Source organism: Orcinus orca, chromosome 1 (assembly GCF_937001465.1).
Source record: "Orcinus orca chromosome 1, mOrcOrc1.1, whole genome shotgun sequence".
Classification (NCBI taxonomy): domain Eukaryota; kingdom Metazoa; phylum Chordata; class Mammalia; order Artiodactyla; family Delphinidae; genus Orcinus; species Orcinus orca.
In genome coordinates, this window is record NC_064559.1 from 86286649 (window position 1) to 86313626 (window position 26978).

Below are 26978 nucleotides of genomic sequence, written 5' to 3' on the forward strand. Positions count from 1 at the left end.
CAACGAAGTGGACACAACACCCCATATTAAACACCTAAGAATATACCTGACTAGTAAGAATCTTAAAACCTATGGATTAATATGTCTCCGAAAGAGAATCAAGCGTGTGTACAGCGGCATAAGTGCAGCAGTGATAGGATTGGTGAGGTTCGGTGAGCAAATGCAGACCCTTTGAAGTCATACTTCATGGTACCCATTCCATGGGTCTCAACTCTCCAGGTTTAAGGGATTCTTCCTTCAGCTAAAACATGCATGTGGAACCCAGAGTATGATCCACCGTGTGATTGGGAAACGTGTTCAAATGTGTCTCAGTTGTCGTCCCATGGTACTCAGGTGCAACATTCCAGACGCTTTACTAACACTCTCCCCTCTTGGAGAGTCAGTGCCTTTAACCTCCTGTTTGGCCCAGTTTGCAATTTCTGTGTAAGATGAACAGGAATAGGGAGAACCAATGAGAGACTAGCTGGAGGTGTCTGGACGGGCAAATTTAACTCCCATTTGCAACGAGGAAGAGGAATTAACCAGAGGCTCAGCGTGCCGTGCCGGAACCACACTAGGGCCTGAAGCAATCCTGCGGTGTTGCGGACAGCTCACAAGAAAGCGAGTTGAAGAAAGGATCTCAGTGGCACTGTCATTCACAAACCTGCAGAGTTATAAATGACAGCTATCGTCCAAAAATATATTGAAGTAAGGCTGCCAAGAGGACTTGAAAGCGGGGTAGAATTGCAAGAAACCGATTTCAGGAGGTAGACGGGAAATGCATGTAAAGCATAGGAAAAGAGGCAGAACGTCCACAATGATGCACTTGGCCAAAAAGGGCGTATGCGTTTTTTCCTGAATATATTCAGGAAAAAACGCATACACACTTTTTGGCCAACCAAGCTAGCTTGCAAAGAAATCTGCGCTAAAATGAAGTCTCACTGCCCCCGGTCAAAAGGGTCATCTGAAAAAAGTGTAAAATCCAGAAAGGCAGGACAGGCCATGGAGAACTGGGAGCCTTGTTTTGCTGATGGGTGGGATGTAAATTGCCAACAGCCACTCTGGAGAACTGTATGGTGTTTCCTGAAACATCTGAAAAGCAAAGCAACAGAGCCTAGGGCACTTCCACTTATGGTCCTATAGCTTAGGGAAATCAAAATCAAAAAGACACAGCCACCCCAAAGTTTGGGCCGGCTCTGTTTACAAGAGCCTAGTTTACTGTACAAGTTCAATATCACAGAAAGCGAAAAATGGGTAAAGAATTTGTGGTACTTACATACAATGCAATATCACTCAGCAATGAAATGTATGTCATCAGGCCGGTAGCAGCATAATGAGTGGATTCAGGTACGATGATTCTAAGTGAAATAAGTCACACAGAAAAAGAAACATCATAAGATATCCCTACTACACGGAATGTAAACTTGGCTACACAGGAACTGAATTACAAAACAGAACAGGGTCTCAAATGTAGAAAACCAACTTATGCTTGCTTAAGGGGAAAGGTGAGTTGGGGTGCTGCATAAAACCAGAGATTGAAATTAGCACAGATACCGTTCCATAAGCCAAATATGTAATAGACAAGAGCTACACCTTGCTCAAAGAAGTGGACACAACACCGCATATTAAACGCCTAAGAATATACCTGACTAGTAAGAATCTTAAAACCTATGGATTAATATGTCTCCGAAAGAGAATCAAGCGTGTGTACAGCGGCATAAGTGCAGCAGTGATAGGATTGGTGAGGTTCGGTGAGCAAATGCAGACCCTTTGAAGTCATACTTCATGGTACCCATTCCATGGGTCTCAACTCTCCAGGTTTAAGGGATTCTTCCTTCAGCTAAAACATGCATGTGGAACCCAGAGTATGATCCACCGTGTGATTGGGAAACGTGTTCAAATGTGTCTCAGTTGTCGTCCCATGGTACTCAGGTGCAACATTCCAGACGCTTTACTAACACTCTCCCCTCTTGGAGAGTCAGTGCCTTTAACCTCCTGTTTGGCCCAGTTTGCAATTTCTGTGTAAGATGAACAGGAATAGGGAGAACCAATGAGAGACTAGCTGGAGGTGTCTGGACGGGCAAATTTAACTCCCATTTGCAACGAGGAAGAGGAATTAACCAGAGGCTCAGCGTGCCGTGCCGGAACCACACTAGGGCCTGAAGCAATCCTGCGGTGTTGCGGACAGCTCACAAGAAAGCGAGTTGAAGAAAGGATCTCAGTGGCACTGTCATTCACAAACCTGCAGAGTTATAAATGACAGCTATCGTCCAAAAATATATTGAAGTAAGGCTGCCAAGAGGACTTGAAAGCGGGGTAGAATTGCAAGAAACCGATTTCAGGAGGTAGACGGGAAATGCATGTAAAGCATAGGAAAAGAGGCAGAACGTCCACAATGATGCACTTGGCCAAAAAGGGCGTATGCGTTTTTTCCTGAATATATTCAGGAAAAAACGCATACACACTTTTTGGCCAACCAAGCTAGCTTGCAAAGAAATCTGCGCTAAAATGAAGTCTCACTGCCCCCGGTCAAAAGGGTCATCTGAAAAAAGTGTAAAATCCAGAAAGGCAGGACAGGCCATGGAGAACTGGGAGCCTTGTTTTGCTGATGGGTGGGATGTAAATTGCCAACAGCCACTCTGGAGAACTGTATGGTGTTTCCTGAAACATCTGAAAAGCAAAGCAACAGAGCCTAGGGCACTTCCACTTATGGTCCTATAGCTTAGGGAAATCAAAATCAAAAAGACACAGCCACCCCAAAGTTTGGGCCGGCTCTGTTTACAAGAGCCTAGTTTACTGTACAAGTTCAATATCACAGAAAGCGAAAAATGGGTAAAGAATTTGTGGTACTTACATACAATGCAATATCACTCAGCAATGAAATGTATGTCATCAGGCCGGTAGCAGCATAATGAGTGGATTCAGGTACGATGATTCTAAGTGAAATAAGTCACACAGAAAAAGAAACATCATAAGATATCCCTACTACACGGAATGTAAACTTGGCTACACAGGAACTGAATTACAAAACAGAACAGGGTCTCAAATGTAGAAAACCAACTTATGCTTGCTTAAGGGGAAAGGTGAGTTGGGGTGCTGCATAAAACCAGAGATTGAAATTAGCACAGATACCGTTCCATAAGCCAAATATGTAATAGACAAGAGCTACACCTTGCTCAAAGAAGTGGACACAACACCGCATATTAAACATCTAAGAATATACCTGACTACTAAGAATCTTAAAACCTATGGATTTATATGTCTCCGAAAGAGAATCAAGCGTGTGTACAGCGGCATAAACGCAGCAGTGATAGGATTGGTGAGGTTCGGTGACCAAATGCAGACCCTTTGAAGTCATATTGCATGGTTCCCATTCCATGGGTCTCAACTCTCCAGGTTTAAAGGATTCTTCCTTCAGCTAAAACATGCATGTGGAACCCTGAGTATGATCCACCGTGTGATCAGGAAACGTGTTCAAATGTGTCTCAGTTTTCGTCCCCTAATACTCGGGTGCAACATTCCAGACGCTTTACTAACACTCTCCCCACATGGAGAGTCAGTGCCTTTAACCTCCTGTTTGGCCCAGTTTGCAATTTCTGCGGAAGATGAACAGGAATAGGGAGAACCAATGAGATTCTAGCTGGAGGTGTCTGGACAGGCAAATTTAACTCCCATTTCCCACCAGGAAGGGGAATTAACCAAAGGCTCTGTGTGCCGTGCCGGAACCACACTAGGGCCTGAAGCAATCCCGCGATGTTACGGCCAGCTCACAAGAAAGCGAGTTGAAGAAAGGAGCTCAGGGGCACTGTAATTCACAAACCTGCAGAGTTATAAATGACAGCTATCGTCCAAAAATATATTGAAGTAAGGCTGCCAAGAGGACTTGAAAGCGGGGCAGAATTGCAGGAAAGCGATTTCAGGAGGTAGACTGGAATTGCATGTAAAGCAGAGGAAAAGAGGCAGAACGTCCACAATGATGCACTTGGCCAAAAAGGGCTTATGCGTTTTTTCCTGAATATATTCAGGAAAAAATGCATACGCCCTTTTTGGCCAACCAAGCAAGCTTGCAAAGGAAATCTGTACTACAATGAAGTCTCACTGCCCCCCGGTCAAACTGGCCATGTGAAAAAAGTGTAAAATCCAGAAAGGCCGGACAGGCCATGGAGAACTGGGAGCCTTGTTATGCTGATGGACGGGATATAAATTGCCAACAGCCACTCTAGAGAAGTGTATGGTGTTTCCTGAAACATCTAAAAAACAAAGCAACAGAGCCTAGGGCACTTCCACTTATGGTCCTATAGCTTAGGGAAATTAAAATCAAACAGACACAGCCACCCCAAAGTTTGGGACGGCTCTGTTTACAAGAACCTCGTTTACGGTACAAGTTCAATATCACAGAAAGCGAAAAATGGATAAAGAAGTTGTGGTATTTACGTACAATGCAATATCACTCAGCAATGATATCTATGTCATCAGGCCCGTAACAGCATAATGAGTGGATTCAGGTACGATGATTCTAAGTGAAATAAGTCACTCAGAAAATGAAACATCATAAGATATCACTTCTACACGAAATGTAAACTTGGCTACACAGGAACTGAATTACAAAACAGAACAGGGTCTCAAATGTAGAAAACCAACTTATGCTTGCTTAAGGGGAAAGGTGAGTTGGGGTGCTGCATAAAACCAGAGATTGAAATTAGCACAGATACCGTTCCATAAGCCAAATATGTAATAGGCAAGAGCTACTCCTTGCTCAACGAAGTGGACACAACACCCCATATTAAACGCGTAAGAATATACCTGACTAGTAAGAATCTTAAAACCTATGGATTAATATGTCTCCGAAAGAGAATCAAGCGTGTGTACAGCGGCATAAGTGCAGCAGTGATAGGATTGGTGAGGTTCGGTGAGCAAATGCAGACCCTTTGAAGTCATACTTCATGGTACCCATTCCATGGGTCTCAAGTCTCCAGGTTTAAGGGATTCTTCCTTCAGCTAAAACATGCATGTGGAACCCAGAGTATGATCCACCGTGTGATTGGGAAACGTGTTCAAATGTGTCTCAGTTGTCGTCCCATGGTACTCAGGTGCAACATTCCAGACGCTTTACTAACACTCTCCCCTCTTGGAGAGTCAGTGCCTTTAACCTCCTGTTTGGCCCAGTTTGCAATTTCTGTGTAAGATGAACAGGAATAGGGAGAACCAATGAGAGACTAGCTGGAGGTGTCTGGACGGGCAAATTTAACTCCCATTTGCAACGAGGAAGAGGAATTAACCAGAGGTTCAGCGTGCCGTGCCGGAACCACACTAGGGCCTGAAGCAATCCTGCGGTGTTGCGGACAGCTCACAAGAAAGCGAGTTGAAGAAAGGATCTCAGTGGCACTGTCATTCACAAACCTGCAGAGTTATAAATGACAGCTATCGTCCAAAAATATATTGAAGTAAGGCTGCCAAGAGGACTTGAAAGCGGGGTAGAATTGCAAGAAACCGATTTCAGGAGGTAGACGGGAAATGCATGTAAAGCATAGGAAAAGAGGCAGAACGTCCACAATGATGCACTTGGCCAAAAAGGGCGTATGCGTTTTTTCCTGAATATATTCAGGAAAAAACGCATACACACTTTTTGGCCAACCAAGCTAGCTTGCAAAGAAATCTGCGCTAAAATGAAGTCTCACTGCCCCCGGTCAAAAGGGTCATCTGAAAAAAGTGTAAAATCCAGAAAGGCAGGACAGGCCATGGAGAACTGGGAGCCTTGTTTTGCTGATGGGTGGGATGTAAATTGCCAACAGCCACTCTGGAGAACTGTATGGTGTTTCCTGAAACATCTGAAAAGCAAAGCAACAGAGCCTAGGGCACTTCCACTTATGGTCCTATAGCTTAGGGAAATCAAAATCAAAAAGACACAGCCACCCCAAAGTTTGGGCCGGCTCTGTTTACAAGAGCCTAGTTTACTGTACAAGTTCAATATCACAGAAAGCGAAAAATGGGTAAAGAATTTGTGGTACTTACATACAATGCAATATCACTCAGCAATGAAATGTATGTCATCAGGCCGGTAGCAGCATAATGAGTGGATTCAGGTACGATGATTCTAAGTGAAATAAGTCACACAGAAAAAGAAACATCATAAGATATCCCTACTACACGGAATGTAAACTTGGCTACACAGGAACTGAATTACAAAACAGAACAGGGTCTCAAATGTAGAAAACCAACTTATGCTTGCTTAAGGGGAAAGGTGAGTTGGGGTGCTGCATAAAACCAGAGATTGAAATTAGCACAGATACCGTTCCATAAGCCAAATATGTAATAGACAAGAGCTACACCTTGCTCAAAGAAGTGGACACAACACCGCATATTAAACATCTAAGAATATACCTGACTACTAAGAATCTTAAAACCTATGGATTTATATGTCTCCGAAAGAGAATCAAGCGTGTGTACAGCGGCATAAACGCAGCAGTGATAGGATTGGTGAGGTTCGGTGACCAAATGCAGACCCTTTGAAGTCATATTGCATGGTTCCCATTCCATGGGTCTCAACTCTCCAGGTTTAAAGGATTCTTCCTTCAGCTAAAACATGCATGTGGAACCCTGAGTATGATCCACCGTGTGATCAGGAAACGTGTTCAAATGTGTCTCAGTTGTCGTCCCATGGTACTCAGGTGCAACATTCCAGACGCTTTACTAACACTCTCCCCTCTTGGAGAGTCAGTGCCTTTAACCTCCTGTTTGGCCCAGTTTGCAATTTCTGCGGAAGATGAACAGGAATAGGGAGAACCAATGAGATTCTAGCTGGAGGTGTCTGGACAGGCAAATTTAACTCCCATTTCCCACCAGGAAGGGGAATTAACCAAAGGCTCTGTGTGCCGTGCCGGAACCACACTAGGGCCTGAAGCAATCCCGCGATGTTACGGCCAGCTCACAAGAAAACGAGTTGAAGAAAGGAGCTCAGGGTCACTGTCATTCACAAACCTGCAGAGTTATAAATGACAGCTATCGTCCAAAAATATACTGAAGTAAGGCTGCCAAGAGGACTTGCAAGCGGGGCAGAATTGCAGGAAACTGATTTCAGGAGGTAGAATGGAATTTCATGTAAAGCATAGGAAAAGAGGCAGAACGTCCACAATGATGCACTTGGCCAAAAAGGGCGTATGCGTTTTTTCCTGAATATATTCAGGAAAAAACGCATACGCCCTTTTTGGCCAACCAAGCAAGCTTGCAAAGGAAATCTGCACTACAATGAAGTCTCACTGCCCCCCGGTCAAAAGGGCCATCTTCAAAAAGTGTAAAATCCAGAAACGCAGGACAGGCCATGGAGAAATGGGAGCCTTGTTATGCTGATGGGCGGGATGTAAATTGCCAACAGCCACTCTGGAGAAGTGTATGGTGTTTCCTGAAACATCTAAAAAAACAAAGCAACAGAGCCTAGGGCACTTCCATTTATGGTCCTATAGCTTAGGGAAATTAAAATCCAAAAGACACAACCACCCCAAAGTTTGGGATGGCTCTGTTTACAAGAACCTCGTTTACGATACAAGTTCAATATCTCAGAAAGCGAAAAATGGATAAAGAAGTTGTGTTACTTACGTACAATGCAATATCACTCAGCAATGAAATCTATGTCATCAGACCCGTAGCAGCATAATGAGTGGATTCAGGTACGATGATTCTACGTGAAATAAGTCACACAGAAAAAGAAACATCATAAGATATCACTACTACACGGAATGTAAACTTGGCTACACACAACTGAATTACAAAACAGAACAGGGTCTCAAATGTAGAACACCAACTTATGCTTGCTTAAGGGGAAAGGTGAGTTGAGGTGCTGCATAAAACCAGAGATTGAAATTAGCTCAGATACCGTTCCATAAGCCAAATATTTAATAGACAAGAGCTACTCCTTGCTGATCGAGTGGACTCAACACTCCATATTAAACTCCTAAGAATATACCTGACTAGTAAGAATCTTAAAACCTGTGGACTTATATGTCTCCGAAAGGGAATCTAGCGTGTGTACAGTGGCATAAACGCAGCAGTGATAGGATTAGTGAGTTTCAGTTAGCAAATACAGACCCTTTGAAGTCATATTGCATGGTACCCATTCCATGGGTCTCAACTCTCCAGGTTTAAGGGATTCTTCCTTCAGCTAAAACATGCATGTGGAACCCAGAGTATGATCCACCGTGTGATCGAGAAACGTGTTCAAATGTGTCTCAGTTTTCGTCCCCTGGTACTCGGGTGCAACATTCCAGACGCTTTACTAACACTCTCCCCACTTGGAGAGTCAGTGCCTTTAACCTCCTGTTTGGCCCAGTTTGCAATTTCTGCGGAAAATGAACAGGAATAAGGAGAACCCATGAGAGACTAGCTGGAGGTGTCTGGACGGGCAAATTTAACCCTCATTTCCCACCAGGAAGAGGAATTAACAAAAGGCTCAGCGTGCCCTGCCGGAACCACACGAGGGCCTCAAGCAATCCTGCGGTGTTGCAGCCAGCTCACAAGAAAGCGAGTTGAAGAAAGGAGCTCAGGGGCACTGTGATTCACAAACCTGCAGAGTTATAAATGACAGCTATCGTCCAAAAATATATTGAAGTAAGGCTGCCAAGAGGACTTGAAAGCGGGGCAAAATTGCCAGACACCGATTTCAGGAGGTAGACTGGAATTGCATGTAAAGCATAGGAAAACAGGCAGAACGTCCACAATGATGCACTTGGCCAAAAAGGTCGTATGCGTTTTTTCCTGAATATATTCAGAAAGAAACGCATACGAACTTTTTGGCCAACCAAGCAAGCTTGCAAAGGAAATCTGCACTACAATGAAGTCTCACTGCACCACGGTCAAAAGGGCCATCTGAAAAAAGTGTAAAATCCAGAAAGGCGGGACAGGCCATGGAGAATTGGGAGCCTTGTTATGCTGATGGGCGGGATGTAAATTGCCAACAGCCACTCTGGAGAAGTGTATGGTGTTTCCTGAAACATCTAAACAACAAAGCAACAGAGCCTAGGGCACTTCCACTTATGGTCCTATAGCTTAGTGAAATTAAAATCAAAAAGACACAGCCATCCCAAAGTTTGTGACGGCTCTGTTTACAAGAACCTCGTTTATGGTACAAGTTCAGTATCGCAGAAAGCGAAAAATGGATAAAGACTTTGTGGTACTTACGTACAATGCAATATCACTCAGCAATGAAATCTATGTCATCAGGCCCGTAGCAGCATAATGAGTGGATTCAGGTACGATGATTCTACATGAAATAAGTCACACAAAAAAAGAAACATCATAAGATATCACTACTACACGGAATGTAAACTTGGCTACACAGGAACTGAATTACAAAACAGAACAGGGTCTCAAATGTAGAAAACCAACTTATGCTTGCTTAAGGGGAAAGGTGAGTTGGGGTGCTGCATAAAACCAGAGATTGAAATTAGCACAGATACCATTCCATAAGCCAAATATGTAATAGACCAGAGCTATTCCTTGCTGAACGAGTGGACTCAACACTCCATATTAAACGCCTAAGAATATACCTGACTACTAAGAATCTTAAAACCTATGGATTTATATGTCTCTGAAAGAGAATCAAGCATGTGTACAGCGGCATAAGCGCAGCAGTGATAGCATTGCTGAGGTTCGGTGAGCAAATGCAGACCCTTTGAAGTCATATTGCATGGTACCCATTCCATGGGTCTCAACTCTCCAGGTTTAAGGGATTCTTCCTAGAGCTAAAACATGCATGTGGAACCCAGAGTATGATCCACCATGTGATCGGGAAACGTGTTCAAATGTGTCTCAGTTTTCGTCCCCTGGTAGTCGGGTGCAACATTCCAGATGCTTTACTAACACTCTCCCCACTTGGAGAGTCAGTGCCTTTAACCTCCTGTTTGGCCCACTTTGCAATATCTGCGGAAAATGAACAGGAATAGGGAGAACCAATGAGAGACTGGCTGGAGGTGTCTGGACGGGCAAATTTAACTCTCATTTCCCACCAGGAAGAGGAATTAACCAAAGGCTCAGCGTGCCGAGCCGGAACCACACTAGGGCCTGAAGCAATCCTGTGGTGTTGCGGCCAGCTCACAAGAAAGCGAGTTGAAGAAAGGAGCTCAGGGGCACTGTCATTCACAAACCTGCAGAGTTATAAATGACAGCTATCGTCCAAAAATATACTGAAGTAAGGCTGCCAAGAGGACTTGAAATCGGGGCAGAATTGCAGGAAACCGATTTCAGGAGGTAGACTGGAATTGCATTTAAAGCATAGGAAAAGAGGCAGAACGTCCACAATGATGCACTTGGCCAAAAAGGGCGTATGCGTTTTTTCCCGAATATATTCAGGAAAAAACGCATACGCACTTTTTGGCCAACCAAGCAAGCTTGCAAAGGAAATCTGCACTACAATGAAGTCTCACTGCCCCGCAGGAAACAGGGCCATTTGAAAACAGTGTAAAATCCAGAAAGGCAGGACAGGCCATGGAGAACTGGGAGCCTTGTTATGCTGATGTACAAGATGTAAATTGACCACAGCCACTCTGGAGAAGTGTATGGTGTTTCCTGAAACATCTAAAAAACAAAGCAACAGAGCCTAGGGCACTTCCACTTATGGTTCTATAGCTTAGGGAAATTAAAATCAAAAAGACAAAGCCACCCCAAAATTTGTGACGGCTCTGTTTACGAGAACCTCGTTTATGGTACAAGTTCAATATCGCAGAAAGCGAAAAATGGATAAAGAAGTTGTGGTACTTACGTACAATGCAATATCACTCCGCAATGTAATCTATGTCATCAGGCCCATAGCAGCATAATGAGTGGATTCAGGTACGATAATTCTCAGTGAAATAAGACACACAGAAAAAGAAACATCATAAGATATCACTACTACACGGAATGTAAACTTGGCTACACAGGAACTGAATTACAAAGCAGAACAGGGTTTCAAATGTAGAAAAACAACTTATGCTTCCTTAAGGGGAATGGTGAGTTGGGGTGCTGCATGAAAGCAGAGATTGAAATTGGCACAGATACCATTCCATAAGCCAAATATGTAATAGACAAGAGCTACTCCTTGCTCAACGAAGAGGACACAACACCTCATATTAAATGCCTTAGAATATACCTGACTAGTAAGAATCTTAAAACCTATGGATTTATATGTCTCCGAAAGAGAATCAAGCGTGTGTACGGCAGCATAAGCGCCGCAGTGATAGGATTGGTGAGGTTCAGTGAGAAAATGCAGAACCTTAGAAGTCATATTGCATGGTACCCATTCCATGGGTCTCCACTCTCCAGGTTTAAGGGATTCTTCCTTCAGCTGAAACATGCATGTGGAACCCAGAGTATGATCCACCGTGTGATCGGGAAACGTGTTCAAATGTGTCTCAGTTTCGTCCCCTGGTACTCGGGTGCAACATTCCAGACGCTTTACTAACACTCTCCCCACTTGGAGAGTCAGTGCCTTTAACCTCCTGTTTGGCCCAGTTTGCAGTTTCTCCAGAAGATGAACAGGTATAGGGAGAACCAATAAGAGACTAGATGGAAGTGTCTGCACGGGCAAATTTAACTCTCATTTCCCACCAGGAAGAGGAATTAACCAAAGGCTCAGCGTGCCATGCTGGAACCACACTAGGGCCTGAAGCAATCCTATGGTGTTGCAGCCAGCTCACAAGAAAGCGAGTTGAAGAAAGGAGCTCAGGGTCACTGTCATTCACAAACCTGCAGAGTTATAAATGACAGCTATCGTCCAAAAATATATTGAAGTAAGGCTGCCAAGAGAACTTGAAAGCGGGACAAAATTGTAGGAAACCGATTTCAGGAGGTAGACTGGAATTGCATTTAAAGCATAGGAAAAGAGGAAGAACGTCCACAATGATGCACTTGGCTAAAAAGGTCGTATGCGTTTTTTCCTGAATATATTCAGGAGTAAACGCATACGCCCTTTTTGGCCAACCAAGCAAGCTTGCAAAGGAAATCTGCACTACAATGAAGTCTCACTTCCCCCTGGTCAAAAGGGCCATCTAAAAAAAAGTGTAAAATCCAGAAAGGCAGGACAGGCCATGGAGAACTGGGAGCCTTGTTATACTGATGGGCGGGATGTAAACTGCCAACACCACTCTGGAGAAGTGTATGGTGTTTCCTGAAACATCTGAAAAACAAAGCAACAGAGCCTAGGGCACTTTCACTTATGGTTCTATAACTTAGGGAAATTAAAATAAAAAAGACACAGCCACCCAAAAATTTGGGCATCTCTGTTTACAAGAACCTCGTTTACGGTACAAGTTCAATATTGCAGAAAGCGAAAAATGGATAAAGAAGTTGTGGTACTTACGTACAATGCAATATCACTCAGCAATGAAATCTATGTCATCAGGCCCATAGCAGCCTAATGAGTGGATTCAGGTACGATGATTCTAAGTGAAATAAGTCACAGAGAAAAAGAAACATCATAAGATATCACTACTACACGGAATGTAAACTTGGCTACACAGGAACTGAGTTACAAAACAGAACAGGGTCTCAAATATAGAAAACCAACTTATTCTTGCTTAACGGGAATGGTGAGTTGGGGTGCTGCATGAAACCAGAGATTGAAATTAGCACAGATACCGTTCCATAAGCCAAATATGTAACACACAAGAGCTACTCCTTGCTAAACGAAGTGGACACAACACCCCATATTAAACGCCTAAGAATATACCTGACTAGTAAAAATCTCAAAACCTATGGATTTATATGTCTCCGAAAGAGAATCAAGCGTGTGTACAGAGGCATAAAAGCAGCAGCGATAGGATTGGTGAGGTTCGGTGAGCAAATGCAGACCCTTTGAAGTCATATTGCATGGTACCCATTCCATGGGTCTCAACTCTCCAGGTTTAAGGGATTCTTCCTTCAGCTAAAATATGCATGTGGAACCCAGAGTATGATCCACTGTGTGATAGGGAAACGTGTTCAAATGTGTCTCAGTTTTCGACCCCTGGTACTCGGGTGCAACATTCCAGAAGCTTTACTAACACTCTCCCCACTTGGAGAGTCAGTGCCTTTAACCTCCTGTTTGGCCCAGTTTGCAATTTCTGCAGAAAATGAACAGGAATAGGGAGAACCAATGAGAGACTAGCTGGAGGTGTCTGGACGGGCAAATTTAACTCTCATTTCCCACCAGGAAGAGGAATTAACCAAAGGCTCAGCGTGCCGTTCCGGAACCACACTAGGGCCTGAATCAATTTTGCGGTGTTGCGGCCAGCTCAAAAGAAAACGAGTAGAAGAAAGGAGCTCAGGGGAACTGTCATTCACAAACCTGCAGAGTTATAAATGACAGCTATCGTCCAAAAATATATTGAAGTAAGGATGCCAAGAGGACTTGAAAGCGGGGCAAAATTGCCAGACACCGATTTCAGGAGGTAGACTGCAATTGCATGTAAAGCATAGGAAAAGAGGCAGAACGTCCACAATGATGCACTTGGCCAAAAAGGGCGTATGCGTTTTTTCCTGAATATATTCAGGAAAAAACGCATACGCCCTTTTTGGCAAACCAAGCAAGCTTGCAAAGGAAATCTGCACTACAATGAAGTCTCAATTCACCCCAGTCAAAAGGGACATCTGAAAAAAGTGTAAAATCCAGAAAGGCAGGACAGGCCATGGAGAACTGGGAGACTTGTTATGCTGATGGGCGGGATGTAAATTGCCAAGAGCAACTCTGGAGAAGTGTATGGTGTTTCCTGAAACATCTAAAAAACAAAGCAACAGAGCCTAGGGCACTTCCACTTATGGTCCTATAGCTTAGGGTAATTAAAATAAAAAAGACACAGCCACCCCAAAATTTGTGACGGCTCTGTTTACAAGAACCTCGTTTATGGTACAAGTTCAATATCGCAGAAAGCGAAAAATGGATAAAGAAGTTGTGGTACTTACGTACAATGCAATATCACTCCGCAATGTAATCTATGTCATCAGGCCCATAGCAGCCTAATGAGTGGATTCAGGTACGATAATTCTAAGTGAAATAAGTCACACAGAAAAAGAAACATCATAAGATATCACTACTACATGGAATGTATACTTGGCTACACAGGAACTGAATTACAAAACAGAACAGGGTTTCAAATGTAGAAAACCAACTTATGCTTCCTTAAGGGGAATGGTGTGTTGGGGTGCTGCATGAAACCAGAGATTGAAATTGGCACAGATACCATTCCTTAAGCCAAATATGTAATAGACAAGAGCTACTCCTTGCTCAACGAAGAGGACACAACACCTCATATTAAATGCCTAAGAATATACCTGACTAGTAAGAATCTTAAAACCTATGGATTTATATGTCTCCGAAAGAGAATCAAGCGTGTGTACGGCAGCATAAGCGCCGAAGTGATAGCATTGGTGAGATTCAGTGAGAAAATGCAGATCCTTAGAAGTCATATTGCATGGTACCAATTCCATGGGTCTCAACTCTCCAGGTTTAAGGGATTCTTCCTTCAGCTGAAACATGCATGTGGAACCCAGAGTATGATCCACCGTGTGATCGAGAAACGTGTTCAAATGTGTCTCAGTTTTCGTCCCCTGGTACTCGGGTGCAACATTCCAGACGCTTTACTAACACTCTCCCCACTTGGAGAGTCAGTGCCTTTAACCTCCTGTTTGGCCCAGTTTGCAATTTCTGCGGAAAATGAACAGGAATAAGGAGAACCAATGAGAGACTAGCTGGAGGAGTCTGGACGGGCAAATTTAACCCTCATTTCCCACCAGGAAGAGGAATTAACAAAAGGCTCAGCGTGCCCTGCCGGAACCACACGAGGGCCTCAAGCAATCCTGCGGTGTTGCAGCCAGCTCACAAGAAAGCGAGTTGAAGAAAGGAGCTCAGGGGCACTGTGATTCACAAACCTGCAGAGTTATAAATGACAGCTATCGTCCAAAAATATATTGAAGTAAGGCTGCCAAGAGGACTTGAAAGTGGGGCAAAATTGCCAGACACCGATTTCAGGAGGTAGACTGGAATTGCATGTAAAGCATAGGAAAACAGGCAGAACGTCCACAATGATGCACTTGGCCAAAAAGGTCGTATGCGTTTTTTCCTGAATATATTCAGAAAGAAACGCATACGAACTTTTTGGCCAACCAAGCAAGCTTGCAAAGGAAATCTGCACTACAATGAAGTCTCACTGCACCACGGTCAAAAGGGCCATCTGAAAAAAGTGTAAAATCCAGAAAGGCGGGACAGGCCATGGAGAATTGGGAGCCTTGTTATGCTGATGGGCGGGATGTAAATTGCCAACAGCCACTCTGGAGAAGTGTATGGTGTTTCCTGAAACATCTAAACAACAAAGCAACAGAGCCTAGGGCACTTCCACTTATGGTCCTATAGCTTAGTGAAATTAAAATCAAAAAGACACAGCCATCCCAAAGTTTGTGATGGCTCTGTTTACAAGAACCTCGTTTATGGTACAAGTTCAGTATCGCAGAAAGCGAAAAATGGATAAAGAAGTTGTGGTATTTACGTACAATGCAATATCACTCAGCAATGATATCTATGTCATCAGGCCCGTAACAGCATAATGAGTGGATTCAGGTACGATGATTCTAAGTGAAATAAGTCACTCAGAAAATGAAACATCATAAGATATCACTTCTACACGAAATGTAAACTTGGCTACACAGGAACTGAATTACAAAACAGAACAGGGTCTCAAATGTAGAAAACCAACTTATGCTTGCTTAAGGGGAAAGGTGAGTTGGGGTGCTGCATAAAACCAGAGATTGAAATTAGCACAGATACCGTTCCATAAGCCAAATATGTAATAGGCAAGAGCTACTCCTTGCTCAACGAAGTGGACACAACACCCCATATTAAACGCCTAAGAATATACCTGACTAGTAAGAATCTTAAAACCTATGGATTAATATGTCTCCGAAAGAGAATCAAGCGTGTGTACAGCGGCATAAGTGCAGCAGTGATAGGATTGGTGAGGTTCGGTGAGCAAATGCAGACCCTTTGAAGTCATACTTCATGGTACCCATTCCATGGGTCTCAACTCTCCAGGTTTAAGGGATTCTTCCTTCAGCTAAAACATGCATGTGGAACCCAGAGTATGATCCACCGTGTGATTGGGAAACGTGTTCAAATGTGTCTCAGTTGTCGTCCCATGGTACTCAGGTGCAACATTCCAGACGCTTTACTAACACTCTCCCCTCTTGGAGAGTCAGTGCCTTTAACCTCCTGTTTGGCCCAGTTTGCAATTTCTGTGTAAGATGAACAGGAATAGGGAGAACCAATGAGAGACTAGCTGGAGGTGTCTGGACGGGCAAATTTAACTCCCATTTGCAACGAGGAAGAGGAATTAACCAGAGGTTCAGCGTGCCGTGCCGGAACCACACTAGGGCCTGAAGCAATCCTGCGGTGTTGCGGACAGCTCACAAGAAAGCGAGTTGAAGAAAGGATCTCAGTGGCACTGTCATTCACAAACCTGCAGAGTTATAAATGACAGCTATCGTCCAAAAATATATTGAAGTAAGGCTGCCAAGAGGACTTGAAAGCGGGGTAGAATTGCAAGAAACCGATTTCAGGAGGTAGACGGGAAATGCATGTAAAGCATAGGAAAAGAGGCAGAACGTCCACAATGATGCACTTGGCCAAAAAGGGCGTATGCGTTTTTTCCTGAATATATTCAGGAAAAAACGCATACACACTTTTTGGCCAACCAAGCTAGCTTGCAAAGAAATCTGCGCTAAAATGAAGTCTCACTGCCCCCGGTCAAAAGGGTCATCTGAAAAAAGTGTAAAATCCAGAAAGGCAGGACAGGCCATGGAGAACTGGGAGCCTTGTTTTGCTGATGGGTGGGATGTAAATTGCCAACAGCCACTCTGGAGAACTGTATGGTGTTTCCTGAAACATCTGAAAAGCAAAGCAACAGAGCCTAGGGCACTTCCACTTATGGTCCTATAGCTTAGGGAAATCAAAATCAAAAAGACACAGCCACCCCAAAGTTTGGGCCGGCTCTGTTTACAAGAGCCTAGTTTACTGTACAAGTTCAATATCACAGAAAGCGAAAAATGGGTAAAGAAGTTGTGGTACTTACATACAATGCAATATCACTCAGCAATGAAATGTATGTCATCAGGCCGGTAGCAGCATAATGAGTGGATTCAGGTACGATGATTCTAAGTGAAATAAGTCACACAGAAAAAGAAACATCATAAGATATCCCTACTACACGGAATGTAAACTTGGCTACACAGGAACTGAATTACAAAACAGAACAGGGTCTCAAATGTAGAAAACCAACTTATGCTTGCTTAAGGGGAAAGGTGAGTTGGGGTGCTGCATAAAACCAGAGATTGAAATTAGCACAGATACCGTTCCATAAGCCAAATATGTAATAGACAAGAGCTACACCTTGCTCAAAGAAGTGGACACAACACCGCATATTAAACGCCTAAGAATATACCTGACTAGTAAGAATCTTAAAACCTATGGATTAATATGTCTCCGAAAGAGAATCAAGCGTGTGTACAGCGGCATAAGTGCAGCAGTGATAGGATTGGTGAGGTTCGGTGAGCAAATGCAGACCCTTTGAAGTCATACTTCATGGTACCCATTCCATGGGTCTCAACTCTCCAGGTTTAAGGGATTCTTCCTTCAGCTAAAACATGCATGTGGAACCCAGAGTATGATCCACCGTGTGATTGGGAAACGTGTTCAAATGTGTCTCAGTTGTCGTCCCATGGTACTCAGGTGCAACATTCCAGACGCTTTACTAACACTCTCCCCTCTTGGAGAGTCAGTGCCTTTAACCTCCTGTTTGGCCCAGTTTGCAATTTCTGTGTAAGATGAACAGGAATAGGGAGAACCAATGAGAGACTAGCTGGAGGTGTCTGGACGGGCAAATTTAACTCCCATTTGCAACGAGGAAGAGGAATTAACCAGAGGCTCAGCGTGCCGTGCCGGAACCACACTAGGGCCTGAAGCAATCCTGCGGTGTTGCGGACAGCTCACAAGAAAGCGAGTTGAAGAAAGGATCTCAGTGGCACTGTCATTCACAAACCTGCAGAGTTATAAATGACAGCTATCGTCCAAAAATATATTGAAGTAAGGCTGCCAAGAGGACTTGAAAGCGGGGTAGAATTGCAAGAAACCGATTTCAGGAGGTAGACGGGAAATGCATGTAAAGCATAGGAAAAGAGGCAGAACGTCCACAATGATGCACTTGGCCAAAAAGGGCGTATGCGTTTTTTCCTGAATATATTCAGGAAAAAACGCATACACACTTTTTGGCCAACCAAGCTAGCTTGCAAAGAAATCTGCGCTAAAATGAAGTCTCACTGCCCCCGGTCAAAAGGGTCATCTGAAAAAAGTGTAAAATCCAGAAAGGCAGGACAGGCCATGGAGAACTGGGAGCCTTGTTTTGCTGATGGGTGGGATGTAAATTGCCAACAGCCACTCTGGAGAACTGTATGGTGTTTCCTGAAACATCTGAAAAGCAAAGCAACAGAGCCTAGGGCACTTCCACTTATGGTCCTATAGCTTAGGGAAATCAAAATCAAAAAGACACAGCCACCCCAAAGTTTGGGCCGGCTCTGTTTACAAGAGCCTAGTTTACTGTACAAGTTCAATATCACAGAAAGCGAAAAATGGGTAAAGAATTTGTGGTACTTACATACAATGCAATATCACTCAGCAATGAAATGTATGTCATCAGGCCGGTAGCAGCATAATGAGTGGATTCAGGTACGATGATTCTAAGTGAAATAAGTCACACAGAAAAAGAAACATCATAAGATATCCCTACTACACGGAATGTAAACTTGGCTACACAGGAACTGAATTACAAAACAGAACAGGGTCTCAAATGTAGAAAACCAACTTATGCTTGCTTAAGGGGAAAGGTGAGTTGGGGTGCTGCATAAAACCAGAGATTGAAATTAGCACAGATACCGTTCCATAAGCCAAATATGTAATAGACAAGAGCTACACCTTGCTCAAAGAAGTGGACACAACACCGCATATTAAACATCTAAGAATATACCTGACTACTAAGAATCTTAAAACCTATGGATTTATATGTCTCCGAAAGAGAATCAAGCGTGTGTACAGCGGCATAAACGCAGCAGTGATAGGATTGGTGAGGTTCGGTGACCAAATGCAGACCCTTTGAAGTCATATTGCATGGTTCCCATTCCATGGGTCTCAACTCTCCAGGTTTAAAGGATTCTTCCTTCAGCTAAAACATGCATGTGGAACCCTGAGTATGATCCACCGTGTGATCAGGAAACGTGTTCAAATGTGTCTCAGTTTTCGTCCCCTAATACTCGGGTGCAACATTCCAGACGCTTTACTAACACTCTCCCCACATGGAGAGTCAGTGCCTTTAACCTCCTGTTTGGCCCAGTTTGCAATTTCTGCGGAAGATGAACAGGAATAGGGAGAACCAATGAGATTCTAGCTGGAGGTGTCTGGACAGGCAAATTTAACTCCCATTTCCCACCAGGAAGGGGAATTAACCAAAGGCTCTGTGTGCCGTGCCGGAACCACACTAGGGCCTGAAGCAATCCCGCGATGTTACGGCCAGCTCACAAGAAAACGAGTTGAAGAAAGGAGCTCAGGGTCACTGTCATTCACAAACCTGCAGAGTTATAAATGACAGCTATCGTCCAAAAATATACTGAAGTAAGGCTGCCAAGAGGACTTGCAAGCGGGGCAGAATTGCAGGAAACTGATTTCAGGAGGTAGAATGGAATTTCATGTAAAGCATAGGAAAAGAGGCAGAACGTCCACAATGATGCACTTGGCCAAAAAGGGCGTATGCGTTTTTTCCTGAATATATTCAGGAAAAAACGCATACGCCCTTTTTGGCCAACCAAGCAAGCTTGCAAAGGAAATCTGCACTACAATGAAGTCTCACTGCCCCCCGGTCAAAAGGGCCATCTTCAAAAAGTGTAAAATCCAGAAACGCAGGACAGGCCATGGAGAAATGGGAGCCTTGTTATGCTGATGGGCGGGATGTAAATTGCCAACAGCCACTCTGGAGAAGTGTATGGTGTTTCCTGAAACATCTAAAAAAACAAAGCAACAGAGCCTAGGGCACTTCCATTTATGGTCCTATAGCTTAGGGAAATTAAAATCCAAAAGACACAACCACCCCAAAGTTTGGGATGGCTCTGTTTACAAGAACCTCGTTTACGATACAAGTTCAATATCTCAGAAAGCGAAAAATGGATAAAGAAGTTGTGTTACTTACGTACAATGCAATATCACTCAGCAATGAAATCTATGTCATCAGACCCGTAGCAGCATAATGAGTGGATTCAGGTACGATGATTCTACGTGAAATAAGTCACACAGAAAAAGAAACATCATAAGATATCACTACTACACGGAATGTAAACTTGGCTACACACAACTGAATTACAAAACAGAACAGGGTCTCAAATGTAGAACACCAACTTATGCTTGCTTAAGGGGAAAGGTGAGTTGAGGTGCTGCATAAAACCAGAGATTGAAATTAGCACAGATACCGTTCCATAAGCCAAATATTTAATAGACAAGAGCTACTCCTTGCTGATCGAGTGGACTCAACACTCCATATTAAACTCCTAAGAATATACCTGACTAGTAAGAATCTTAAAACCTGTGGACTTATATGTCTCCGAAAGGGAATCAAGCGTGTGTACAGTGGCATAAACGCAGCAGTGATAGGATTAGTGAGTTTCAGTTAGCAAATACAGACCCTTTGAAGTCATATTGCATGGTACCCATTCCATGGGTCTCAACTCTCCAGGTTTAAGGGATTCTTCCTTCAGCTAAAACATGCATGTGGAACCCAGAGTATGATCCACCGTGTGATCGAGAAACGTGTTCAAATGTGTCTCAGTTTTCGTCCCCTGGTACTCGGGTGCAACATTCCAGACGCTTTACTAACACTCTCCCCACTTGGAGAGTCAGTGCCTTTAACCTCCTGTTTGGCCCAGTTTGCAATTTCTGCGGAAAATGAACAGGAATAAGGAGAACCCATGAGAGACTAGCTGGAGGTGTCTGGACGGGCAAATTTAACCCTCATTTCCCACCAGGAAGAGGAATTAACAAAAGGCTCAGCGTGCCCTGCCGGAACCACACGAGGGCCTCAAGCAATCCTGCGGTGTTGCAGCCAGCTCACAAGAAAGCGAGTTGAAGAAAGGAGCTCAGGGGCACTGTGATTCACAAACCTGCAGAGTTATAAATGACAGCTATCGTCCAAAAATATATTGAAGTAAGGCTGCCAAGAGGACTTGAAAGCGGGGCAAAATTGCCAGACACCGATTTCAGGAGGTAGACTGGAATTGCATGTAAAGCATAGGAAAACAGGCAGAACGTCCACAATGATGCACTTGGCCAAAAAGGTCGTATGCGTTTTTTCCTGAATATATTCAGAAAGAAACGCATACGAACTTTTTGGCCAACCAAGCAAGCTTGCAAAGGAAATCTGCACTACAATGAAGTCTCACTGCACCACGGTCAAAAGGGCCATCTGAAAAAAGTGTAAAATCCAGAAAGGCGGGACAGGCCATGGAGAATTGGGAGCCTTGTTATGCTGATGGGCGGGATGTAAATTGCCAACAGCCACTCTGGAGAAGTGTATGGTGTTTCCTGAAACATCTAAACAACAAAGCAACAGAGCCTAGGGCACTTCCACTTATGGTCCTATAGCTTAGTGAAATTAAAATCAAAAAGACACAGCCATCCCAAAGTTTGTGACGGCTCTGTTTACAAGAACCTCGTTTATGGTACAAGTTCAGTATCGCAGAAAGCGAAAAATGGATAAAGAAGTTGTGGTACTTACGTACAATGCAATATCACTCCGCAATGTAATCTATGTCATCAGGCCCATAGCAGCATAATGAGTGGATTCAGGTACGATAATTCTAAGTGAAATAAGACACACAGAAAAAGAAACATCATAAGATATCACTACTACACGGAATGTAAACTTGGCTACACAGGAACTGAATTACAAAGCAGAACAGGGTTTCAAATGTAGAAAAACAACTTATGCTTCCTTAAGGGGAATGGTGAGTTGGGGTGCTGCATGAAAGCAGAGATTGAAATTGGCACAGATACCATTCCATAAGCCAAATATGTAATAGACAAGAGCTACTCCTTGCTCAACGAAGAGGACACAACACCTCATATTAAATGCCTTAGAATATACCTGACTAGTAAGAATCTTAAAACCTATGGATTTATATGTCTCCGAAAGAGAATCAAGCGTGTGTACGGCAGCATAAGCGCCGCAGTGATAGGATTGGTGAGGTTCAGTGAGAAAATGCAGAACCTTAGAAGTCATATTGCATGGTACCCATTCCATGGGTCTCCACTCTCCAGGTTTAAGGGATTCTTCCTTCAGCTGAAACATGCATGTGGAACCCAGAGTATGATCCACCGTGTGATCGGGAAACGTGTTCAAATGTGTCTCAGTTTCGTCCCCTGGTACTCGGGTGCAACATTCCAGACGCTTTACTAACACTCTCCCCACTTGGAGAGTCAGTGCCTTTAACCTCCTGTTTGGCCCAGTTTGCAGTTTCTCCAGAAGATGAACAGGTATAGGGAGAACCAATAAGAGACTAGATGGAAGTGTCTGCACGGGCAAATTTAACTCTCATTTCCCACCAGGAAGAGGAATTAACCAAAGGCTCAGCGTGCCATGCTGGAACCACACTAGGGCCTGAAGCAATCCTATGGTGTTGCAGCCAGCTCACAAGAAAGCGAGTTGAAGAAAGGAGCTCAGGGTCACTGTCATTCACAAACCTGCAGAGTTATAAATGACAGCTATCGTCCAAAAATATATTGAAGTAAGGCTGCCAAGAGAACTTGAAAGCGGGACAAAATTGTAGGAAACCGATTTCAGGAGGTAGACTGGAATTGCATTTAAAGCATAGGAAAAGAGGAAGAACGTCCACAATGATGCACTTGGCTAAAAAGGGCGTATGCGTTTTTTCCTGAATATATTCAGGAGTAAACGCATACGCCCTTTTTGGCCAACCAAGCAAGCTTGCAAAGGAAATCTGCACTACAATGAAGTCTCACTTCCCCCTGGTCAAAAGGGCCATCTAAAAAAAAGTGTAAAATCCAGAAAGGCAGGACAGGCCATGGAGAACTGGGAGCCTTGTTATACTGATGGGCGGGATGTAAACTGCCAACACCACTCTGGAGAAGTGTATGGTGTTTCCTGAAACATCTGAAAAACAAAGCAACAGAGCCTAGGGCACTTTCACTTATGGTTCTATAACTTAGGGAAATTAAAATCAAAAAGACACAGCCACCCAAAAATTTGGGCATCTCTGTTTACAAGAACCTCGTTTACGGTACAAGTTCAATATTGCAGAAAGCGAAAAATGGATAAAGAAGTTGTGGTACTTACGTACAATGCAATATCACTCAGCAATGAAATCTATGTCATCAGGCCCATAGCAGCCTAATGAGTGGATTCAGGTACGATGATTCTAAGTGAAATAAGTCACAGAGAAAAAGAAACATCATAAGATATCACTACTACACGGAATGTAAACTTGGCTACACAGGAACTGAGTTACAAAACAGAACAGGGTCTCAAATATAGAAAACCAACTTATTCTTGCTTAACGGGAATGGTGAGTTGGGGTGCTGCATGAAACCAGAGATTGAAATTAGCACAGATACCGTTCCATAAGCCAAATATGTAACACACAAGAGCTACTCCTTGCTAAACGAAGTGGACACAACACCCCATATTAAACGCCTAAGAATATACCTGACTAGTAAAAATCTCAAAACCTATGGATTTATATGTCTCCGAAAGAGAATCAAGCGTGTGTACAGAGGCATAAAAGCAGCAGCGATAGGATTGGTGAGGTTCGGTGAGCAAATGCAGACCCTTTGAAGTCATATTGCATGGTACCCATTCCATGGGTCTCAACTCTCCAGGTTTAAGGGATTCTTCCTTCAGCTAAAATATGCATGTGGAACCCAGAGTATGATCCACTGTGTGATAGGGAAACGTGTTCAAATGTGTCTCAGTTTTTGACCCCTGGTACTCGGGTGCAACATTCCAGAAGCTTTACTAACACTCTCCCCACTTGGAGAGTCAGTGCCTTTAACCTCCTGTTTGGCCCAGTTTGCAATTTCTGCAGAAAATGAACAGGAATAGGGAGAACCAATGAGAGACTAGCTGGAGGTGTCTGGACGGGCAAATTTAACTCTCATTTCCCACCAGGAAGAGGAATTAACCAAAGGCTCAGCGTGCCGTTCCGGAACCACACTAGGGCCTGAATCAATTTTGCGGTGTTGCGGCCAGCTCAAAAGAAAACGAGTAGAAGAAAGGAGCTCAGGGGAACTGTCATTCACAAACCTGCAGAGTTATAAATGACAGCTATCGTCCAAAAATATATTGAAGTAAGGCTGCCAAGAGGACTTGAAAGCGGGGCAAAATTGCCAGACACCGATTTCAGGAGGTAGACTGCAATTGCATGTAAAGCATAGGAAAAGAGGCAGAACGTCCACAATGATGCACTTGGCCAAAAAGAGCGTATGCGTTTTTTCCTGAATATATTCAGGAAAAAACGCATACGCCCTTTTTGGCAAACCAAGCAAGCTTGCAAAGGAAATCTGCACTACAATGAAGTCTCACTTCACCCCAGTCAAAAGGGACATCTGAAAAAAGTGTAAAATCCAGAAAGGCAGGACAGGCCATGGAGAACTGGGAGACTTGTTATGCTGATGGGCGGGATGTAAATTGCCAAGAGCAACTCTGGAGAAGTGTATGGTGTTTCCTGAAACATCTAAAAAACAAAGCAACAGAGCCTAGGGCACTTCCACTTATGGTCCTATAGCTTAGGGAAATTAAAATAAAAAAGACACAGCCACCCCAAAATTTGTGACGGCTCTGTTTACAAGAACCTCGTTTATGGTACAAGTTCAATATCGCAGAAAGCGAAAAATGGATAAAGAAGTTGTGGTACTTACGTACAATGCAATATCACTCCGCAATGTAATCTATGTCATCAGGCCCATAGCAGCCTAATGAGTGGATTCAGGTACGATAATTCTAAGTGAAATAAGTCACCCAGAAAAAGAAACATCATAAGATATCACTACTACATGGAATGTATACTTGGCTACACAGGAACTGAATTACAAAACAGAACAGGGTTTCAAATGTAGAAAAGCAACTTATGCTTCCTTAAGGGGAATGGTGTGTTGGGGTGCTGCATGAAACCAGAGATTGAAATTGGCACAGATACCATTCCTTAAGCCAAATATGTAATAGACAAGAGCTACTCCTTGCTCAACGAAGAGGACACAACACCTCATATTAAATGCCTAAGAATATACCTGACTAGTAAGAATCTTAAAACCTATGGATTTATATGTCTCCGAAAGAGAATCAAGCGTGTGTACGGCAGCATAAGCACCGAAGTGATAGCATTGGTGAGATTCAGTGAGAAAATGCAGATCCTTAGAAGTCATATTGCATGGTACCAATTCCATGGGTCTCAACTCTCCAGGTTTAAGGGATTCTTCCTTCAGCTGAAACATGCATGTGGAACCCAGAGTATGATCCACCGTGTGATCGAGAAACGTGTTCAAATGTGTCTCAGTTTTCGTCCCCTGGTACTCGGTTGCAACATTCCAGACGCTTTACTAACACTCTCCCCACTTGGAGAGTCAGTGCCTTTAACCTCCTGTTTGGCCCAGTTTGCAATTTCTGCGGAAAATGAACAGGAATAAGGAGAACCAATGAGAGACTAGCTGGAGGTGTCTGGACGGGCAAATTTAACCCTCATTTCCCACCAGGAAGAGGAATTAACAAAAGGCTCAGCGTGCCCTGCCGGAACCACACGAGGGCCTCAAGCAATCCTGCGGTGTTGCAGCCAGCTCACAAGAAAGCGAGTTGAAGAAAGGAGCTCAGGGGCACTGTGATTCACAAACCTGCAGAGTTATAAATGACAGCTATCGTCCAAAAATATATTGAAGTAAGGCTGCCAAGAGGACTTGAAAGTGGGGCAAAATTGCCAGACACCGATTTCAGGAGGTAGACTGGAATTGCATGTAAAGCATAGGAAAACAGGCAGAACGTCCACAATGATGCACTTGGCCAAAAAGGTCGTATGCGTTTTTTCCTGAATATATTCAGAAAGAAACGCATACGAACTTTTTGGCCAACCAAGCAAGCTTGCAAAGGAAATCTGCACTACAATGAAGTCTCACTGCACCACGGTCAAAAGGGCCATCTGAAAAAAGTGTAAAATCCAGAAAGGCGGGACAGGCCATGGAGAATTGGGAGCCTTGTTATGCTGATGGGCGGGATGTAAATTGCCAACAGCCACTCTGGAGAAGTGTATGGTGTTTCCTGAAACATCTAAACAACAAAGCAACAGAGCCTAGGGCACTTCCACTTATGGTCCTATAGCTTAGTGAAATTAAAATCAAAAAGACACAGCCATCCCAAAGTTTGTGGTGGCTCTGTTTACAAGAACCTCGTTTATGGTACAAGTTCAGTATCGCAGAAAGCGAAAAATGGATAAAGACATTGTGGTACTTACGTACAATGCAATATCACTCAGCAATGAAATCTATGTCATCAGGCCCGTAGCAGCATAATGAGTGGATTCAGGTACGATGATTCTACATGAAATAAGTCACACAAAAAAAGAAACATCATAAGATATCACTACTACACGGAATGTAAACTTGGCTACACAGGAACTGAATTACAAAACAGAACAGGGTCTCAAATGTAGAAAACCAACTTATGCTTGCTTAAGGGGAAAGGTGAGTTGGGGTGCTGCATAAAACCAGAGATTGAAATTAGCACAGATACCATTCCATAAGCCAAATATGTAATAGACCAGAGCTATTCCTTGCTGAACGAGTGGACTCAACACTCCATATTAAACGCCTAAGAATATACCTGACTACTAAGAATCTTAAAACCTATGGATTTATATGTCTCTGAAAGAGAATCAAGCATGTGTACAGCGGCATAAGCGCAGCAGTGATA